Source organism: Pelodiscus sinensis, chromosome 15, assembly GCF_049634645.1.
Source record: "Pelodiscus sinensis isolate JC-2024 chromosome 15, ASM4963464v1, whole genome shotgun sequence".
Classification (NCBI taxonomy): Eukaryota; Metazoa; Chordata; order Testudines; family Trionychidae; genus Pelodiscus; species Pelodiscus sinensis.
The window spans coordinates 40,348,484-40,367,405 of record NC_134725.1 but is presented as its reverse complement, the minus strand read 5'-3'; the positions used below and the strand labels follow the sequence as shown (position 1 = coordinate 40,367,405).

General features: G+C 46.9%; 1 long non-coding RNA gene across 1 annotated transcript; it reads left to right on the top strand.

The window, feature by feature from the left end:
* Nucleotides 1-225: 225 nt before the first annotated feature.
* On the top strand, nt 226-8,987 carry LOC112544771 (uncharacterized). Its single transcript, XR_003088099.2, has 3 exons — nt 226-339; nt 5,082-5,245; nt 8,677-8,987. It is a non-coding gene; the product is annotated as an uncharacterized LOC112544771 (long non-coding RNA).
* Nucleotides 8,988-18,922: the final 9,935 nt, after the last annotated feature.

Sequence of the window (18,922 nt, the reverse complement as noted above, 5' to 3'; positions counted from 1 at the left end):
TCTGCATCTCAGAATGGGGCCCTGTAAAGCCTGGTTTGCAAGGGGGCTGTTTAGATTACAAATTGCCTTCAGTGGAACTGCCTGGGAGCAGAGGGTTTTTCTTCTATGCACTCTCTGAATGCTTGGATGAGTTCAGCTGGCTTGGCCAGAGCTCTCTCTGTGACATCATAATCGGATCATTTCTTTGTGGCTTTGGTGCACTACGGCAATGAAAGCCATGCAGCTCTTGCGGCTCCGTTCTGTGAGGTATGACACACTGCAATGAGGCCCAGGCTTTTCCAAGGCATATGGGTGCGGCACAGTGGAACGAATGAATGCTGCAGGGGGACATATTCACGGGTAAGCCCAAGGAGGGTTCTTTTCCTGGAAGCTGTTATGCACAGCACGTTTCCATACTGCTCAGGCACCAGACTTTCACTCCTAGGATCATTGCAGACAGGAGCCACATTTACAAAGGAGGCCGCGACAACCTGGTCTATCATGTATGTTCTCAATTATCAGCCAGCCGACCTGGTATTTTCTCTGTTAATATTGGAAATGTGATCACAAGGCACCTAAATATTAACAAACAGCTGGCTTGAGGAAGTAGGACGCAGAGCATGGGAAGGCTCCTAACAGATAGGTAATTGCAGCAAGAGGAGGCTGGAAGAATCCTCTAAACTTCAAATGCATATAGGTCTTTTCATTTTATAAATGACTCCGCGTATTGGAGTTGGTAACTCAGGACATTCAGAATGTGTGCCATCGTGTCTTCCTTTGTTACTGCACTGGGTGCCTGAGAGTCCAAAACTTGTTCCCATTATAATCTGCTGATTTCAGCTGGTCATAACACTGTGAAACAGACATCTGGCTTGATATTTTTCCTGCTTGGTCTTGATCAGATCTTTATGAAATTTGGAGCAAAACCAGATTAGCGGCTTTTAGGGGAAAGAAGAACAGCAACATTTACGTTCCTATTACAAAAGTATTCTTGCCACTCTTTATCCCCCCAATAATTTAATAGCCCAAACATCTGGTACTTGGAGGTCAGAATGTGACATGGAGCCGTCCTCAGGGAGCAGCTGGACTTGGCTTTGGGGAGGGGAAAAAGGCTTGGATTTAGCTGGTCTCAAAGCCTTCGAAGCTAACATATTGTATGCTTAGCTGAGGATTTTTAAAAAAAGCATGTTAAGGGCACAGCTCTGGGAAAATGTACATGTACTTTGATGGAATGTACTCTGGCAGTGAATGAATCACCTCACTCCTGTGTCACTTTCCAAAAGGTTGGCAAAACCCAGGTTCTGGTCACACAGATGCACAGGGAGAGTTCCAGCAGCTCCTGCTCCATCAGCTGTCTTAAAAACATCTGTCCTTCACAGTCAGAGGCCTCACCACTCTACGGAGGTTACTGCTCTTGTTTGATAGGGGAAACAACTAAAGTTCAGAGAAATGGAGGGCTTGATTAATCTCCCATTCAAGTCTATGGAGAACTTTCAATGACATCAGGGGACATTCAGTGGGGCCCCGTGGGTATGTGTGAACTGCAGTTGTAACCCCCCCAGTGCACTCTCAGGCTTGTGGGGTGTGAGCTGAGGAGCTATGTAATTGTAAAAGAGGCGATTGGGTTTGTGGTGGAGCCTCAGCTCTGGGACCCAGCCCAGGGCCAGCTGCAAGTTTTGAGGAGCAGTGTGGACATATGCCCTGTGTAGTGTCTGTGCTCTCAGGGCCAGAGGTGGGCTGTAGCACCCTTCATAGAGCAGGAGCTGTGTCGGGAGCAGAAGCTATCAAGCCTCCAGGCGCTGCCATATTCTGAGCTCTAGCCCAGAACCATGCTCCAAACGCTGCTCCCTAGAGAGTCCACAGCCAATGCCCCAAACCGCATTGTCCCAGAGGCGATTTGATGCTTTAGTGCCAGTGTGCATTTGAGCCGCTCTCCCAGCCCCAAGCCCTTCCATCACAGCTCTCTGTCAGGCTGCGATGGCTTACAATGCTGGGTCGCAGCCGCTGGGCAATGTGCACCTCAGACATTTCTTCCCCCCACATGTGATGCTGCAGGCTTTCCATAAGCCTTTTGGGACCACAGATAAAATCAATGAGAAGGGAAACAGGTTAGTGACAGAAAATGGGAGTCAGGCAGAGGCGAGGTTCTGCTAGGTCCTGCTTCTCTCTCAGAAGCTGAGCCCAGATCCTACCCCTGTTGGGGGTAAAAAGGCTGAGAATTGGAGTTGGTGAAAGTTTTGCCAGTGGGGAGCTCTTGAAAGCACCCACATGAATTTCTTTCTCAGAATTCTTCAGGTAATACCTTGTAACTTCATCATACTAAATAATTTACAGAGATGACCTGTCCTCAGCACACAAAGAATGGCTTGATAGGCTACTAACAAAGCCTCTTAAAAGATAAAGAGTGAAATACAAGCTGAGCCAGAGCATGCCTGGCAGGCAGACAGAAGCTGGCCAGTAGAGGCCAAATTCTTTAGGAGTTGAGTTTCCGTTTGGGCTCAGCTTTCCTGCTGATTCTATACACGAAAAGAAAACAAACTGTAATCCTATCTGGGGTCCAGCACTCTATTTATTTCACCTGGTGAAAAGACCTTGCCAAAGCCTCCAAGCTGACAACCAGTGCTTGCCCAGCGAGGGAGCTGGGCCACAAATATGTTCTGCATTAGAGAGAATTGGATATTAAAATATAATGCAATCTTCTGAGGACATATTTGCACTCTTACTGTGCAAGACATTCTTCCAGGTTCCTCTCCTGTTTCACTGGGTGATTTGGAACATGCTTGCTGCTGTTCCTTAATCTTAAGTAATCCAGTTATACAAGCTATAATCGACAGATTACAGGAGGGGAAAGTGCACAAATCCCCCAGCCAGGGCAGCAATCACTCTTGGCACGCTGGCTTAAAACCACGGGGCTTCCGGTAATGTGGCTCTTTTCTTTCAATTGCTCAGTGAGAGGGTTCCCGGCCTTCCCCTTGGCTTTCTTGCTTCCTTCCTCTCTAATTTCTATGATGCTCTGATTGTGTAGTAACAGCCCCAGGCTCTGGACTTTGCTAGCATCCAGGCGGAGCTCCCCACCCCGCCCAGCAGTTGCCCTTCCTACGGTACAGTAGGTTACCTCTATCTGCTCCCAGTGGTTTCATTCCAAGGCTGTTTCACAGATCAGCAAACTAAGGAGGAGAGTGTCTCTGTTGTCTAATGCTGGAGAGCTGTGTGCCACCCAATGGTACAGACAGTCCCGAGTGAATTAAGCCCAGGATTGCCAACTCCAATTGCCAATACATATCAACTGCAATTATAGAACAATCCAACCGGCAGCTGCTATTGTTGCCTGTAGAGTGGAGTGAATAAAACCAGATAGTTGTCCCCAAACACCCTTGGCTGAGGTATGACCGGAGAGTGGAGCAGACCCCTCACTGACTGAGCAGAGCCCAGCAGAGAAACGAGAATGGTATCTCCATGGAGGAGAGGGGGCTGAGAGGAGATGCAAGGCGTTTCCCGCTCTTGCCTTCTCTTTCCTGTGCATCACTGCCTGCATTAGCCTGCACAACCTAATGAGGAGGATTTGCTTTGTTAGCTCCCAGTGCAGGCCCTGGTGGAGAGAGTGAACACTTGGGTCAGGAGGTGACGAATACCTGCAGTGCCTGGGCAGGCTGCCCGACAGCTGCTGTGCCAGGTAGAGGTGGAAGGAGTCACTTGGGTTACTGTGGTTCTGAAGGGCAGCAAGGAGTCAAGCATTGCCACAACTGTGCACTACCTTAGTAGCTATGGTTCAGGGACCATGCTGGCTAGCTCTGGGGACCATTTCCTCGCTCCAGCTAGCACCGCATTGGTCAACTCTGGGTTGAGTGGGGAGCCAACTGTTGATCTTCCAGCATAGGCAGCCACCGGAGGCAGCACTTTCTGGGCAGGTGGATAAGAGACAGAGCTGAATGTCATCAGTGGTCACTGTGGAAGTGGGACTGAGGCCGTGGGATGCTGCACGTCAGAATTCCTGGTGGGTCAGGAGGTGCCGGTTCTCCTGGGGAATCAGAGGAAAGGGACAAGCATTAAACAGTGGGTGTGAGCCCAGCAGCTCCTCCCATGGCAAATGGAGGAGTGAGCAGTGTATGTAATTGACACATGGGCTGCTGGCACAACAAGGGTTGTGTGTCTGTTGTAGTTGCCCTTCCTGTAGCTCCCAGTAGTTCTGCCCCAGGCCAGAGGTTCTGACTGAGGCCAGACTGGTGCTTTTGGCTTCTCCTCCTGTCCCTGCATGGGTTCAAGTGAAATGGCGTTTGGAGTTATTCAGCCTACAACGTGGGTGGCTAATGGGCTTTGGACGTTGTTGGCAATTCCAAAAAATTGCTGAGGACTGAAGTAAAACAGATTTTTTTGTAAAAAAAAAAAAAGTTTTTGGTGAATAAAAAAGTAAAAAAGAAAAATCATTTCAGGTGACGTGGAATGGTTTATTCAACCCGAACAAAACATTTCGCTTGGGTTTTGAGCCTTTTTGTAACCTTTCAAAATTTCAAAGTTTTCTTTAGTTTTATTTAAAAACAATTGAAAAGTCATTTTGAACTTAAAAAAAATGAAACATTTCAATTACAAATATTGAGACAAAACATTTGGATTTTTTTTCTGAATTTTATTTTTTGGCCAAAAAAAAAAAAAAAAAAAGTCAGCAAAGGCAATACATTTCAAGTTACTGTTGGAGAGGGTCTCCCATTGGCTCTTCCATCTTCCTGTTCCATTGGCTAAGTTCACCCTGGTTCATGGGCCTGGTGGCTGGGCGAGCTTGTGATCCTGAAGCTAATAATGATGACCTGCCCACTGTGGTGCTGTGTGGATGACTTAGCGGCTGTTAAAAATGTTACGAATTGATGCCTAGATAGTGCATGATGTGCTCACCAGACAGACACACTCCCACATTCTCAGACATCCGGCCAAGACCTGTGTGGGAGCTCCCCTCGGCCGGTTGCCAGAGTTAGCTTCGGGGGTTCTGAGACTCTACTGTAGCACTGGGACCAAACCCTTCTCCGCAGCCTCACTGCTAAATCCCCCTGTACAGGTTACACCCATGGGTGCAACACAATGTCTGTAACTGAACTGACTTTAAATTACAGCGACTGGGCCCCAGCTGCTGTCAAATCCCTTTTGGGAGCGCTTGGAGAGCTGCGTTCCCAAAGGAGTCTGCGTGTGCCAGCAGCAATTTCCGTGCAAAGTGAAAGTGTTTCTATTGACATGGATACAGCGATGTATCAGGGCAAGAGACAGGCCTGCTGATGAGGTGAGAGAGGGTGCAATTGCCCTGGGACCTGGCAATTCAGAGGGGGCCTGCGGCTCTGGCTGTCCCCACTACCACAGAAGCAACAGCAGCAGCAGCTGTTCCGGAGCACTGGGCTGCATGCTCCAGGCAGCCCTAAGGCTTGGGGAAGGGAATGCTCCAAGCAGCGCTAAGAACTGGGAGAGGGAGGTGCACTCCAGGCAGCGCTAAGGAGTTAGGGGCTCCACAATCCAGACAACGCTAAGGCCTGGGGGGTTGGACACACTCTTAGCAGTGCTAAGGGCTGGGGGGCCGGCCCATGCTCCAGGCCGTGGTTAGGGAGGGGGGCACACTCCAGCCAGAGCTAATGGCTGCGGGGAGGGCCCACACTCCAGGCAGCCCTGAGGGCTGGGAGGAGGGGCATGCTCCAGTCAGTGCTAAGGGCTTCTAGGGAAGCCAAACTCCAGGCAATACTAAGGTCTGAGGGGAGGGGCATGTTGCAGCCAGTGCTAAGGGCTTGTGGGAAAGCCACACTTCAGGCAGTGCTAAGGGCTGTGGGGGGGAGGGGGCAAGCTGCCTTCTACTTTTAAATTCTCAACCAGTTCCTCTCGGTTTGTTAAAATCAAGTCTAGAACTGCTTCCCTCCTAGTAGCTTTTTCAGCCTTCTGAAATAAAAAGTTGTCTCCAAGGCAGTCTAAGAACTTATTGGATAGCCTGTGCCCCGCTGTGTTATTTTCCCAGCATATATCTGGATAGTTGAAGTCCCCCATCACCACCAAATCCTGCGCTTTGGATGATTTTGTTAGTTGTTTAAAAAAAGCCTCATCCACCTCTTCCACCTGGGTAGGTGACCTGTAGTAGACTCCTAGCACGGCATCACTCTTGTTGTTTTACCCCTTTTAGCCTAACCCAGAGACACTTAACACGCATGTCTCCTATGTCCATCTCCACCTCAGTCCAAGTGTGTACATTTTTAATATATAAGGCAACATCTCCCCCCTTTTTCCCTACCTGTCCTTCCTGAGTAAGCTGTACCCTTCTATACCAATATTCCAATTGTGTGTATTATCCCACCAAGTCTCCGTGATGCCAACAATGTCATAGTTGTATTTATTTATTAGCACTTCCAGATCTTCCTGCTTATTACCCATGCTTCTCACATTTGTATATAGGCAACTAAGATGGTCGAAGTCCCTCATCACCACCAAATCCTATGCTTTGGATGATTTTGTGAGTTGTTTAAAAAAAGCCCCATTCACCTCTTCTGCCCCTAGCATGACATCACCCTGGTTTTTTGCCCCTTTCAGTCTAACCCAGAGACTCTCAACAATTCTGTCTCCTACGTCCATCCCCAGCTCAGTCCATATGTATATATTTTTAATATCCAAGTCAACACCCCCACCCTTTCCCCTGGCTTATCCTTTCTGAGCAAGCTGTCCCCTTCTATGCCAATATTCCAATCATGTGTATTATTCCATCAAGTCTCTGTGATACCAATGATGTCATAGATGTTGTTGCTTATTAGCACTTCAAGTTCTTTCTGCTTATTTCCCATATGCCTTTATTTGTATTATTCCCCATACGCCTTGCAAATCGATTATTATGATTCCAATGACCATGACCTTGTTTTCCTGGGAAGAGGAGGAATATCCAAGACCTAAATGCTTCTCCCCATCACCTGGAAAAGATTGGAAGGCTTGAGGGTGATGACTCTCTTCCCCTGATACTTGCAGGGACCAAGTACAGCGCTCAGACTGAGACAGGAGTTGGACTGTCATCTCTGGACCCAACCCCCTGCCCAGAATGCCATAAGGCTTTGTAACCCACGTGTGCCATGGTGGTGGACTGCAAAACACCCCGGGGCAGCCTGTGGTGTTCCAGCGAGGCAAAGAAGGCTGGCAGTGCTCTCCATGCATCACAGGGCAAAAACTCAGGGGCAGAGCCACGCTGGGGACAAACTAAAGGAAATTGGAGGGTTCACTTGGGAAAATGCAGGCCTATGACATCCCTGCAGGCAGCAGCTGCTGCTGCTCTCCAGCAACCCAGAATGGCGGGAGCAGCACTGTGAAGGCAGTCACGGTCTAGCCGGCAAGTCAGATTCTCCTGGGGAGGGCTTTGGATATTAGGGTTGCCCTGTGTCACCCTGTGCGTTAGCAACTCATACCTAGGCTGTCACAAAATACATCGGTCCACTGAGTTTAATGCCGTCTGGCCCTACAAACATCATGAGACTTTGCATTTCACCCAGTTATCTCTGTGTGGAGCCCAAGAACTTGGGTTTGGCCAAAGCAGCTCCCAGAAAGGTCTCCGGACTGGACACGAAGACATCAAGGGATGGAGAAACCACCACTTCCCTTGGCAGTTAATCACCCGCACTGGTAGAAATGGGGCTTTCCTTCTGCTTTCAGCCTGTAGGTCATGCTCTGTTTTCCTAGCTCGATTCAACAGCCCTTCTGTGGCTTCCCAGGAAGGTACTTACAGAGCTCCATCTGCTTCCTGCCTCAAAAGGGAGATTGAGAGGTGCCTGATTACAGTGTTTAAGTCTCTCCCTGTGAGGCATTTACTCCACCCCTCAAATAATTTTTGTGGCTGTTTTCTGCAGCCCCTCCAATTTCTCAACTTCCTTTTAAAATATGGACCAGACCTGGACACAGAATTCTGCTGTAATATGTAAAAATTAATAGAGGTCTGGTATGGCTGTACATTAGTGGTAGGGGTTCGGCTGAAGCAGGCATTGTTCTTTGAACATGATTTTTTCTCTTCGTCCTTGCAGCCTGAAAAGGTCCATTTACGTCTTCTGCTCCTGAGTCACCTCTTTCTTCTCTAACAAATTCAAATGTCTGTCTCACCATTTTATATACAGAGACACAGTTGCCTCCCAGCTCTGATCGGCTGGCTCCTTGTGTGCACATCCCAAGTTTGCATTACTGTTTGTGCTACAGAATCATACTGTGTCCAACACCCGTTGAGTTGCCTAGTTCATTACGATCCCAAAATGCTTTTCAGAGTCACTGCTTTCCAGGGTATACTGCCTCAGTCCATACTTCTGGTATGCTTGCTTTGTTCCTACATGCATAACTTTGCGTTTGGCTGCATTAAAATGCATTTTGTTTGAATGGGCCCTGGTTATCCAGCAATCCAGAATCTGTATGGCTGGCTGGCCACTCTGCCAATCTTTGTGCCAGCCACACACGTTACCAGCAGTAATTTGATATTTACTTCCTGATCCTTGATAAAAATGTCGAAAAAAGGCAGGCTTAGAACCATCCTCCAGAACCTGACTAGATACTCCTACATTCCCTATTGTGATCTGTCACATGGTTTGTTCTCAACCCATTCAACGTGGGCTTTATTGATATTGAATAGTGCTAATTTTTAAATCGGACTTCTGTAAGGCATTGACTTTATAGCACAGATATTCTATGTCTGTTCCATCTATGTTCTTACCTTTTCAGGTAACCTCCTCAAAGAATGACACCAGATTTGTCTCATGAGACCGTACAGCTATGCTGACTGGCATTAATTTCATTCCTATTGTAAGTCTTGAGCGCTTGAATTCTGTACCTGGTTTTCCATTATTTTGCCTGGGATTGATGTCTGGCTAACCAACCTAGGAGATATGCCTCATCAAACTGGCCCTCGTGCATGGCCTTCTTATAGATGATATCATTGCCCCATTTGAGCCAAGCAGCTAGTCAAAGTTTGGATCCCTGGGTATGTTCCATCTGGGAGCAGCAACGGTTGATAGGCGGATATTTCTCTGCAAATAAACAAAACTGCATTAAAACCCTGTATTTCTGAATGCACAAGGAATCAAAGAGCAGGAAGAAGCATCTTTTGCTCATAGCCCCAAGTGAACATGTTTCAATATACATCCCGATCCAAAAACCTCTCTCCAGGTTTCTTTCTGGTCCAATGCTCTGCCTTCAGCTGCTCCTTCCAGCTTTCTGTCTTTCCCACTCAGTTGTTTGTTCTCATGCCAGGTCACAGTGGCTGGTGGAGTCCCTGGTCCACATGGTGCTGATTCCTGGCAGACTCTGTCAGGCCTTGTATGGAGCACTCAGGAGAGCACACCTAAAACACCTCTCAGAGGCAAGGGGCATGTTCCAGCCTAGGTTTGAACAAGGTGCGAGCTCAACCTCTGACGTGGGGTCTCCCAGCTCTGAACGTCAAGCTGGAGAACTGCTGACACTCACACTTTGGCACTAGTGCAGACCTGTGGGAACATCTTCCCTCATGCCACACACACGCAGAGGGCTTCTGCAGAGGAGAGTCACATGGCCACTTGTGGCCAGTAATACACTGGAAGTGCAAAGTGTGTTCACCATTAACACCCTCCTTTCCACACACTTCTCTTTGAAGACAGACACGCTGACAGGCTCCTGAGCTGTGTCACACAGCTGTGCAAGAGGGGTAGTGTGCAGATACAGTCTCCATTCACTGAGCTTGCTTCCAAGGCATTCCTCTTGAACGGCAATCAAAGGGCAATGGCTGTTTTCTAGAGTCCCTGACTGATGCTGCCCTGATCCAAGCTGTTAGGATAGTTTGTAGTTGGACACACATTCTGGTCTCATCAGTGACCCCTTTGTGTTTGTCCCTCTGCCCTGTGTGCAGGAGAGTAGAGGCCATGCACTTTCACAAGCAAGTCACATTGCAAGGGGGTGTCTGCCGCTCTACTTCCAGAGGGAGACCGGTCCAAAGCATGATGCTGGCTGGGGCTTTGGACATGGGGAGTTTGCCATGTAGATAGGGTGACCCGGGGCCTGTGCTTTGCACAATCTCATTGCCTTCTGAAGCCAGGAATTTGGGTGTAGATTAAGCCTTGGTTTTCTATTTGCATATGGGGTTATTATGCTTAAAACTCCCATTGATCCCGACCTTTGCGTTATCACAGTTGTTTCTGGCAGGGACTTTGACTATTGCTTCATAAACCATGAATGAGAATCCCTCAGCTTTGCAGAGAAGATTTGGAAATGTCAGTATTAATGCAGCTAACTTAGGCTGCAGGTCTGTACCGTGCAGTTCCTGTGAAGACACTCTGAGCTCATAAGCTTGGTATATATCACCAGGTGTGCAGGTCACCTCCACCCTTACCAGGCAGAGAGCACCTCTTATTGCTGAGCACCTCAAACCCTTCTTACCGCAGCTGCTCTATAGCAGAGGAGCCTGCAGGGAGCTTGAGCTAAGCATATTACATGCCTCTGTGGTCTGCGCTGGCTTCCAGTGAGCTTCTGGGTAGAATTCAAGGGGGTGAATTTAACCATTAATGTCCTAAGTGATCTGGGACCTGCTTATTGAAATACACCTCTCGCCACCACAAGGCCAGCAGAGGTGTACAGGCTCTGAGGATGGATCTTCGGGTGTGAAGTCTCTCTTTCCCCTTGGGCCACAAGAGCATGGCTTTGTTGATTTTCCAAGACCACTGCTAATCCCACCTCTTCTTCAGTATTCCAGGCTATGAAGGAAGGGGGTGGAGGGAGCAAGGTCGAGCTACACATATTGAGGGGCAGACCTTTTCTGTGAGTATGATTTCAATGTATGGCATTCTAGCAATGTCAGTCAATCAGCCCATAAAGGAGCAGCCAGTCCTTTGGGGAGCTGCAGCCATTTGTGGTGAAGATCCTGGTTAGAATCGCAAAGGTTAGAGGCTCACGAGCTGGTTCCTAAAGTTATATCTCTTGGTTTTTACTTTCCTCTGGTGCAGCTAAAACCCTTGATGTCCATGCCTAGGATGGTACCAGATTTCATGAGTTTGGTGTGTATTTGGGATTTTTAAAAACCCCCAAAGGTATTTTCATCTTCTGAACTACTTTACCAGCAACTTATGTTCCTGCCTTGCTTTGTGTGGAACACTTATAGAATCTCCAAATGGCCCAACCTAGTGATTTAAATTTGTGATAAGCCAAATTTTGTGTGTCGGAGGGACTTCAAGAGCAGAGAAGAGTGAGCAGTATTTAGGAAAGTTCTATTATGAACAAGAGGTGACTTGTGACTTTCCTTTTACATTCTGTGTAACTAACCTCATTTTGGGGTAGTTCCCCTTTTTCAAGTGGAATGCTACTGTGTTAGGTTTCTCTAGAATGTCCCCCCTAAATATTAAATTTAATTTCATGATGGTCACTATTATTGGGTGGTTCATTGATATCTACCTCTTGGACCAGATTCTGCACCCCACTTGAGAGTCAGTCAAGAGTTGTGTCCAGCTGCTCTAAAAAGCAGTCATTTAAAATATCTTGAAATTTGCTCTCTGCATCCCAGTCATTATGAGGATAACGGAAATCCCCCATTATTATTGTATTTTTTGACTAAGCAGCCTTTCTAATCTCCTTGATTATACACAGCCTTGTAAAAGGCACTTTGTTTAATATGGAGTGGACACAACTTTAATGATATCTTGGCACTGGAAAAAGTTCTGAAGAAGGCAACAAAACTGATGAGAAGTATCAGAGAGGTAATGATTAGCAGTTTGGAACAGGTCCCATATGAAGAGAGATTAAAAAGACTGGGACTTTTCACCTTAGAAAAGATTAGAATAAGGGGGAATATGATAGAGGTTTATCAAATCATGGGTGGTGTGGAGAAAGTGAGTAAGAAAAAGTTATTTACCTGTTCCCATAACCTAAGAACTAGGGGGTCACCAAATGAAAAAAATAGGTAGCAGGTTTAAAACAAACAAACAAACAAACAAACAAACAAACAAACAAACAAACAAACAAACAAACAAACGGAACTTTTTCTTCACACAACACACAGTTCAGCTTGTAGAACTCCTGGCCAGAGGATGTTTTGAAGACCAGGATTTTAACAGGATTCAAAACCAGAACTAGATACATTCATGGAGGTTAGGTCTGTCGATGATGTCCCTAGCTTAGAATCATGGAATCATAGAGCTGGAAGAGACCTCAGGAGTCATCAAGTCCAGCCCCCTGCCCAAGGAAGGACCAATCCCAACTCAATCAACCCGGCCAGGGCTTTGTCAAGCCAAGACTTAAACACCTCTAGGGATGGAGATTCCACCCCCTCCCTAGGTAACCCATTCCAGGGCTTCACCCCCCTCCTAGTGAAATAGTTTTTCCTAATATCCAACCTAGACCCTAATATTCAACTTGAGACCATTGCTCCTTGTTCTGCCATCTGTCACTACTGAGAACAGCCTCTCTCCATCCTCTTTGGAACCTCCCTTCAGGAAGTTGAAGGCTGCTCTCAAATCCCCCCTCACTCTTCGCTTCTGCAGAATAAACAAACCCATATCTCTCAGCCTCTCCCCATAGGTCATGCGCTCCAGCCCCCTAATCATTTTGGTTGCCCTCCACTGGACCTTCTCCAATGCGTCCACATCCTTTCTATAGTGGGGGGCCCAGAACTGGACATAATATTCCAGATGTGGCCTCACCAGAGCCAAATAAAGGGGAATAATCACATCTCTGGATCTGCTAGCAATGCTCCTCCTAATGCACCCTAATATGCCATTAGCCTTCTTGGCTACAAGGACACACTGTTGACTCATATCCAGCTTCTCATCCACAGGTCCTTTTCTGCTGAACTGCTACTTAAGCATTCAGTCCCCAGCCTGTCACAATGCTTGGGATTCTTCCGTCCAAAGGGCAGGACTCTGCATTTGTCCTTGTTGAACCTCATCAGATTTCTTTTGGCTCAATCCTCTAATCTGTCCACATCACCCTGGACCCTATCCCTGCCCTCCAGCATATCTACCTCTCCCCTTAGCTTAGTGTCACCTACAAACTTGCTGAGGGTGCAAACCATTCCCTCATCCACATCATTAATAAAGATGTTGAATAAAACTGGCCCAAGAACTGATCTTTGGGACACTCTGCTAGAAACCGACCGCCAACCTGACATTGAGCCATTGATCAATACCCATTGGGCCCAACAGTCTAGCCAGCTTTCTATCCATCTTACGGTCCATTTATCCAATCCATACTCCTTTAACTTGCTGGCAAGAATATTGTGGGAGATCATATCAAAAGCTTTCCTAAAATCAAAGTATATCGCATCCACTGACTTTCCCATATCCACAGATCCAGTTACCACATTATAGAAGCTAATCAGATTGGTCAGGCACGACTTGCCCTTCGTGCATCCATGTTGACTATTCCTGATCACTTTCCCCTCTTCCAAGTGCTTAAAAATGGATTCCTTGAGGATCCCCTCCATGATTTTTCTGAGGACTGAGGTAAGACTGACTGGTCTGTAGTTCCCTGGATTGTCCTTTTTCCCTTTTTTAAAGATGGGCACTACATTTGCCTTTTTCCAATCAGCCGGGATCTCTCCCAATGTCCACAAGTTTTCAAAGATAATGGTCAAAGACTCCTCAATGAGATTTGCCAGCTCCCTCAGTACCCTCGGATACATTAAATCCGGGCCCATGGATTTGTCTGTTTAGTTTTTCTAAATAGTTCCTTACTTGTTCTTTCCCCACCAAGGGCTGTCCACCTCCTTCCTATACTGGGTTGCCTAGTGCATTAGTCTGGGAACTGACCTTGTCAGTGACTACAGAGGCAAAGAAAGCATTGAGTACTTCAGCTTTCCCCACATCATCTGTCACTAGGTTACAGCCCTCATCCAATAGGGGCCCCACACCCTCTCTGATCAAACCTCTTATTGCTAACATGCCTGTAGAAACCTTTCTTATTATTCTTCACATCCCTTGCTAGCTGCAATTCCAATTGCGCTTTCACCTTCCTGATAACTCCCCTGCATTCTCGAGCAATATATTTATTTATACTCCTGCCTTGTCATCTGTCCAAGTTTCCACTTCTTGCAAGCTTCCTTTTTGTGTTTAAGCTCACCATGGATGTCCCTGGGAAACCAATCTGGTCGCCTACCATATTTGCTTTTCTTGCTGAGCATCTGAATGGTTCCTACCTGTGCCTTTAATAAGGCTTCTTTAAAATACTGGCAGCTCTCCTGGACTCCTTTCCCCTTCATGTTAGGATCCCAGGGGATCATGCCCATCAATTCTCTGAGGGAGTCAAAGTCTGTTCTTCTGAAGTCCAGGGTGTGGACTACTACTCTCCTTTCTTCCTTTGGCCAGGATCCTGAAATCTACCATCTCATGATCACTGCTTCCCCGGTTGTCACCCACCTCTACTTCCCATACTAGTTCCTCCCTGTTTGTGAGCAGCAGGTCAAACTGCGCATGGCCCCTGGTCGATTCCTTCAGCACTTTTACCAAGAAGTTATCCCCAACATTCTTCAAAAACTTCCTGGATTGTCTGTGTACTGCTGTATTGGTCTCCCAACGGATATCAGGATGATTAAAGTTGCCCATGAGACTAGGACCTGAGATCTGGAAGCTTCTCTGAGTTGTCCAAAGAAAGCCTTGTCTACCTCATCCACCTGATCTGGCGGTTTATAGCAGACACCAACCACAACATCACCCCTGTTGCTTCCACCTCTAAACTTAACCCATAGACTCTCTCAACAGTCTTTTCTTCCTCTAAATACTGGCGCTCCGAGCAATCATACTGCTCTCTTACATACAATGCAACTTCTCCTCCCTTTCTCCCCCGCCTGTTCTTCCCTTCCATGACAGTTTATTCCCTTCCATGACAGTGCTCCAGTCATGCGAGTCATCCCACCAAGTCTCCGTTATTCAAATCAAATCATAGTTCTTCGACTGGGCCAGGGCTTCTAATTCCTTCTGTTTGTTTCCCAGGTTTCTCGCATTGATGTACAAACACCATAGATAACCAGTTGATCATCCTGCCTTCCCCATCCAAATCAGGGGTCCTCCTTTGTTTCTCATTCCTCTTTGGTTAGGTGGATCCCATCTCTCCCTAACAATCCTTGTGCCCGCAACAGAGTCCCACGGTTGAAGAAACCAAAGTCCTCTCTCTGACACCAGGTGGGTAAATGCACAACCACGCATTTACTTCCTCAATTCAACGATCCCTACCCGGACCTTTTCCTTCAACTGGAAGGATGGACGAGAACACCCTTGTGCTTCAAATTCCTTGATCCTTCTTCCCAGCGCTACATAATCTGCGGTGCCCCGTTCAAGGTCATTCTTGGCCATATTGTTGGTTCCTACATGGAGAAGCAGGAAGGGGCAGCGATCCGAAGGTTTAATCCCTTTCGGAAGACTGTCAGTCACATCCTGAATGTGAGCTCCCGGTAAGCAGCACACTTCTTGAGATTGCAGGTCTGTACGGCAGATGGATGACTCGGTTCCTTTTAGGAGGGAGTCCTAGACCACCACCACCCGTCTTCTTTTGGGGGTGGTGGTTGTGGAACCCCCATCCCCAGAACTGCAAATCCCATGCCTTCCAGTAGATGGTGTTCCCTTCTGATATCCTCCCTGAGAGGTCCCTGCCAAAGCATTCTCCACCGTAGTGCCTGTGGAGAGAGCCTGATAGCGGTTACTTACCTCTACTGGAATGGGGGATACCTGAGCTGGCCTTCTTCTCCTTCTAGAGGTTACATGCTGCCAGTTCTCTTCCTTGTCCTGTACTGCCCTGACTGTCTCTTCAGCCTGCTGTGCCTGCAGAATTAAACGCTGCCTTCTATCGAGGAAGTCTTCATCCTCTCTGATACAACGTAGGGTCGATACTTGGGCCTCCAGTCCTCTAATTTTGTCTTCCAAAATGGTGGCCAGCTTGCACTTAGTGCAGATGAAATCCCTTCTTTCTTCTGGGAGGAAGACAAACATGGCACATGCTGTGCAGGTAACGACAGCAGAGCTATCACCATCCATACCTGCCTTCCTCTGAGAGATTCCTCAGTTGTTATTCAATGCCTCCCTGAAGGGAAGGTGTGTAGTTAAAAGATATTAAAGAATGGCGAGTGTATCTCACCCCCTTCCCAATCCTCTTCCCAACTCTCTCTCCAAACTCCCTGTTAACATCTCCTGTTCACACTGACTCAATCCTTTATAAAGCCCTGGACTGCCTGATAGCTCCTCCCCATGATTAAGGCCCAACCAATGAGCAGAGGCTTCTAGATTTCAAACCCTGATTAGAAGCTCACAGCTTCCACCTGCCAGCCACAGCACACACTCCGCAAGCGCATTTTAGGTGCCAGGCAGAAGGCACCAATACCGGACACCTGGCAACCCTAGGGCCACCAAAGAAAATGTACTTTGTCGGAAAGTCATAGTTATTTATTATTATAGATTACATTTTAGGTATATTTTATAATATTACAATAATTTGATGAGTAAAATTGGTATTTGCTCATATTAAATAATTTTAAAATTAATTTTATATAATGTTTAATTTAAATATAAATTTAAGGTACTTTTCAATTTTGTATATGATACATAACTTATTTTGTTGAAATAAAAACAAGTATAGACTGTGCTTAATCAAATAGAACAGGCTTCTGTGAAAATTTCAGATATTTTGTAAGTTTGTAATTTTGCATAAAGATATAATTATTCGTGCAACTGCAAAAAATCGACATTTATTGATGTAACATTAATATACATTTTGTGATTTTATTTGTTGTTTGAGCATTGCCCTGCTAAACCCAGGGTAGTGAGTTCAATCCCTGAGGGGGCCATTTAAGGATCTAGGATAAATCTATCAGGGATGGTACTTGGTTCTGCTTTGATGGCAGGGGACTGGACTCAATGACCTTTCAAGGTCCCTTCCAGTTCTAGGAGATAGGCAATCTCCATAAATTTAAATTTGGGAATAAATACATACAAATCAAAATATTAACAAAATAACCCCTTCCTCTCCCCCAGAGCCAGCCCTCCCAAGCTAATGCCTCGTCCCTGCCCCAGAGCCATGCACTCCCAGCCCCCACCAACCTAATACCTGAGTCCCGGAATCGATGTTGCCACCTGAGGTGCTGGGGCAGCTTGAGCACAGCGGCCAGCTGTGAGTGCCTGCTGGAGTGCTCAGCCGGCCGTGAGCGCGTGTGCAGAGCAGCCTGGCCAGCCGTATGCAGTTGCTGCAGCACAGAGCGGCCTAGCTGGCTGTAATCTGCACTTGGCTATGTGATCCAAGAGGCCAGCGGGCCACACTTCATTCTTTTATAAAAGTGTTTTGGCAGGCCACAAAAAATTTCGATCAGGCATGTGGCCCGCTCAACACCAGTTTGACATGCCTGTGGTACAGCATTAATAGGCCATTCCAGTGCTGCAGAAGGAGCTCTACACATTAAGGCTGTATCTACACTGCACCCCTTTTCCAGAAAAGGGATGCAGATTAGACACTTCGGAATAGCAAAATCCGTGGGGGATTTAAATATCCCCCGCGGAATTTGCATTAACATGGCTGCCGCTTTTTTCCGGCTTGGGGATAAGCTGGAGAAAAGCGCCAGTCTAGACTTGAAAGTAGGAATAAGAGATCCTCCGGAAAAGGGCTTATTTTCCGGAGAATCACGTCTAGACTGGCGCTTTTCTCCGGCTTATTCCCAAGCCAGAAAAAAGCGGCAGTCATGTTAATGCAAATTCCGCAGGGGATATTTAAATATCCCCCGTGGATTTTGCTATTTCGAAGTGTCTAATCTGCATCCCTTTTCCAGAAAAGGGGTGCAGTGTAGACACAGCCTAAGGGTTTAAAACTAGTTCACTATGGGAGCATCTACATAGCGGCGTTATTTCGGAATAACAGCCATTATTCCAAAATAACAATACAAGGCTGTGTCTACATTGGCACCCTTTTCTGGAAAAGGGATGCTAATGAGACCAGTCGGAATTGCAAATGCCGCGGGGGATTTAAATATCCCCTGCGGCATTTGCATGAACATGGCTGCCGCTTTTTTCCGGCTCGGGGCTTTGCCGGAGAAAAGCGCAATCTAGACGGGATCTTTTGGAATAAGGGACCTTCCGGAAAAGGCTTTATTTTCCGAAAGATCCCGTCTAGACTGGCGCTTTTCTCCGGCAAAGCCCCGAGCCGGAAAAAAGCGGCAGCCATGTTCATGCAAATGCCGCGGGGGATATTTAAATCCCCCGCGGCATTTGCAATTCCGACTGGTCTCATTAGCATCCCTTTTCTGGAAAAGGGTGCCAATGTAGACACAGCCCAAGAGTCTACACAGCAATTCTGTTATTTTGAAGTAATTTTGAAATAACAGATGGCTTATTCCCACTTCTGTAAACCTCATTCCATGAGGAAGAACACACATTCTGAAACAGCTATTTCAAAATAGTGGTTGTGTGGACTCTCCACTGCTGCTGCTTCGAAATAGCTCCTTCCTCCAGACCATTCAAAGTAATTACTCCCCAGTGCTTCCTGGGACTCTAAATTGAGGTAGTGTATCCACAGCAAGAGAACTTGCCTCAGAGTACTTCCCTGTAGTATAGATGTGCTGTTTCAAAATAAGAGTATTCCTTCCGGAATAGCTTGCTCTGAAATAAGTGTGTAGTGTACACATACCCTATTTATGGTGTTTTACTTCAGTGTCTCAGTTCTGAAAAGAAGCAAATGCAAACATTACACAGCTTTCTAACCTGCCACCCTGAAGTGCCAGTGAGCACAGTTGGAATTGTTTTAATAGCAGAAGCTGCCGACTTGGAGCAATTGGACTAGGCTCCTGGAATTGAATGCTAGATCTGTTCTTCTATGGCAATGAGGGTGCATTTCCCACTTATCTGATTATCTGCTACCTGAGTCCCTAAAACAACATAACAGCCTCTTGCTTCTGGGAAAATGGGAAGGCAAATCTCCCCTGTGTGGGTTGGTTTGGCCATTTATGTAGGAGGAAATGCACAAACTCCTGCTGCACCCT